General features: G+C 40.1%; 1 pseudogene; it reads left to right on the top strand.

Moving 5' to 3' along the window:
* The first annotated feature begins 2,776 nt into the window (after nucleotides 1–2,776).
* On the top strand, nucleotides 2,777–3,373 carry LOC100604161 (annotated as a pseudogene).
* The last annotated feature ends 313 nt before the right edge of the window (nucleotides 3,374–3,686 follow it).

The following is a 3,686-nucleotide window of genomic DNA, read 5'->3' as shown; positions in this document are numbered from 1 at the left end:
TTTCTATAAGCAGTCAAGAGAATCCAGTAAAGACCTTCAACACTTTGCTCAGACATGTCCTCAGCAAAATACCCAATTTCTTCACTCACAAGTTCTACTTTCCATGAAACGCTAGGACACAAACCCAATTCAGCCAAGTTCCTTAGTACTTTATAACGAAGATGGCCTTTCCTTCATGACTCAAAAACATGTTCCTCATTTTTGTCTGAGATCTCATAAGAATGACCTTTATCAGCAATATTTCTACTAACATTCTGTTCAGAGTCACTTAGGGTTTTTTTGGTTTTGTTTTGTTTTGTTTGAGACCGAGTCTTGCTCTGTTGTCAGGCTGGAGTGCAGTGGCTTGATCTCGGCTCACGCAAAGTCTGCCTCCTAGGTTCAAGCGATTCTCCTGCTTCAGCTTCCTGACTAGCTGGCATTACAGGCACCCACCACTGTGCCCAGTCAATTTTTGTATTTTTAGTAGAGACAGGGCTTCACCATGTTGGCCAGGCTGGTCTTGAACTCCTGGCCTCAGGTGATCTGCCCTCCTCAGCCTCCCAAAGTGCTGGGTTTACAGGCATGAGCCACCGCGCCTGGCCACTTAGGTGTTTTCTAAGAAGATTTAGGCTTTCTCTAAACCCATCCTCCTCTCCTGAGTCCTCATCAGAATTGCCCCTAAGAATCTATTCATGGCAATATAAGCTTTTTCTTTATGCACCTCAAACTCTCCAGCTTCAATCTTTTACCCAGTGCCAAAGCCAGTCCTGCATTTTTAGATACTTGTTATAGCAGCAGTCCGCTTTTCAGCACCAATGTTTGCTTTAGCCTATCCTGGCTGCTACACAAATTGCCATAGACTGGCTGCCTTAGGAACAATAAACATTTCTCACAGTTCTTGAGGCAGGAAGTTCAAGATCAAAATGGAGGCAGACTTGGTATCTTATAAGGGCTCATTTCACATTTCGCAGACAGACAGCTGTCTTCTCACTGTGTATTCACACTGTAGAAAGGGAAAAGGGCTTTCAACCCATTAATGAGGGCTTGGCCCTCATGACTTAATCACCTCTCAAAGTGATTGGCCCTCATGACAAATCACCTCTCGAATCCACGTCCTACTACCACCACCTTGGAGGTTAAGATTTCAACATACGAACTGAAGAGTGGGCAGGGAGGGAACACAAATATTTAATCTATAGCACCTAATAAACCATAGTCAATCTCTTTTTGATTGTCAGCTTTGTTTCCTCCCTTGCTCTAGGATTAGGACTTCATTATATTTCTCAACAAGCTTTTCTTCTTCATTTGTGTTTTGCAGTTATTTAAAAGAAATTTGGATTATAAATCCTACTGTTCACCACTGAACAAACATCTTTAGTTATTTTCTATTTTTTCAGCTTTCTAACAGCCTTATAACAAATATAAAGGAAATATTTTAATGAGAAAAGTCTATCTCCACCTTACTATAAAAACGTCTCAACTTTTTGTTTTTTTGAAGTCCCCTACCAATTCTATTCTATACACACAACTAGCTGTACTCCTATATAAATCAGTTAACATTGAGAGGCCGAGGCGGGCGGATCTTGAGGTCAGGAGATCGAGACCATCCTGGCTAACACAGTGAAACCCCATCTCTACTAAAAAAAAAATACAAAAAAAAAAATTAGCCAGGTGTGTGGCACACACCTGTAGTCCCAGCTACTCGGGAGGCTGAGGCAGGAGAATGGCGTGAACCCGGGAGGCAGAGCTTGCAGCGAGCCAAGATCGCGCCACTGCACTCCAGCCTGGGCGACAGGGCGAGACTCCATCTCAAAGATAAATAAATAAAAATAAAAATAAATAAATAAATATAAATCAGTTAACAAGATGAGATGAGATTTGGGTAGGGACAGAGAGCCAAACCATATCATTTAACTCTTTAGTTCATTTGGAAATTTCTTACAGTATGTTCTATAGTCATGTTCCATAAATACAGAGAATCACATGGAAGTTTTCAGTTTTCCTTAAACAAAAATTAGCAGAACCAACTCCTAGAGATATACGTTTAGTATGTCTAGGGTTAAATATATAGGTACATATAAAATTAGTTAATACAATTATGTAAGATAATTAGCATAAATATTTTATGATTATAATACATATATTATCTAACTTGTAAAATTTCAAGTTAAGGAAGAGTAAATAAATAATAAGGCAGAGTATGTTTTGCTCATAACAAAACAATGTTTGACTCATTATTTTCTCCAAAATTGGCGGTCTGTAATTTCTTTCTTAATTCATGTATTATAGAACACTCATCCCCCATTGTTTCAGTTATTGCTTTAAATACTAATATTTCCTGTGTAAAAGTGAGTTGTAGAGTCCAATGCGCCTGGCTAGGAGCATCGACTACAGGGACTCTACGGGCAGGATTCGCTGAATAGGGGAGACAGAGCTACCTGTCTAGTATGATGATTGGGCTCTGTGGATGATAGTAATCTAGAGCTTAAGATGGGAAAACAACACTTTGGGAGGCCGAGGCGGGCGGATCACGAGGTCAGGAGATCGAGATCATCTTGGCTAACACGGTGAAACCCCGTCTATACTAAAAATACAAAAAATTAGCCGGCGTGGTGGCAGGCGCCTGCAGTCCCAGCTACCCGGGAGGCTGAGGCAGGAGAATGGCGTGAACCCAGGAGGCGGAGCTTGCAGTGAGCCGAGATAGCACCACTGCAGTCTGGCTTGGGCGAAAGAGCGAGACTTCGTCTCAAAAAAAAAAAAAAAAAAAAAGTTGGGAAAACAAGACCTTACTGCAGAAATGAAACCTGATGAAACCCCTATATTTGACCAGAGTACTCAAAGAAGTAGCCTGGAGTCAGAATACAGCTAGATTTTCTCCAGCCGTTTCCCCAACGCGTCCGGAGGAGACCTGTTTTGAGACCTGTTTGTACTGCTGACTTCCATAGACGTGTGTGTGTGTGTGTGTGTGTGTGTGTGTGTGTGTGTGTGTGTGTGTGTTTTAAGGTACGGAGTCAGCTAACAAGAGACTGGAGTTGTGAACCCTGAACAATTTATGAAATCTTTTGAGCATATAAAGAAATCTGGGGACTATCATGTTGCAGTTGTGGAAGAGGCGACTCTAGGATAGATTGTTGCTACAGCAACTCTGATAATAGAACACAAATTCATCCATTCCTGTTCTAAGAGAGGAAGAATAGAAGATGTTATCATTAGTGATGAATGCAGAGAAACGCAACTTGGCAAGTTGTTATTATCAACCCTTACTTTGCTAAGCTAGAAACTGAACTGTTAAAAGATTTCCCTTGAATTTCTACCACAAAATGTTGGTTTGTATAAAAAGTTTGGATATATTGTATCTGAGGAAAACCGCGCGGGCTGGAGGTTTCTAAACTAAAAATCTTTTTTAGAAAATTGTTAAAGGAGCTAATGCTATAAGTCTATACTCTTCTTAGAGTTAAAATAACGTGTTGCTGCAGCCCAGTAACCTCCATAAGTACTGGAATGAAAAAAAAAAACATGGCAATACTACAAGTATAATGACATTTAGAAGATTATTTGGGGGCTGGTGGGATGTATGTGAGTTTAGATTACAAATGAATATTATAAAGGGAATGATTTTCAACCAAAGGAATATACTTTTAGCTTGAATCTTTTATTGAATGTATTTTTCTGAAGTTTGGCTTCATTTCTTGGTAGTCAAGATTATG

The sequence above is a fragment of the Nomascus leucogenys genome, chromosome 16 (assembly GCF_006542625.1).
Source record: "Nomascus leucogenys isolate Asia chromosome 16, Asia_NLE_v1, whole genome shotgun sequence".
Classification (NCBI taxonomy): Eukaryota; Metazoa; Chordata; class Mammalia; order Primates; family Hylobatidae; genus Nomascus; species Nomascus leucogenys.
Note: the sequence above shows the minus strand (reverse complement) of the source record. Positions and strands in the feature narration are given on the sequence as shown.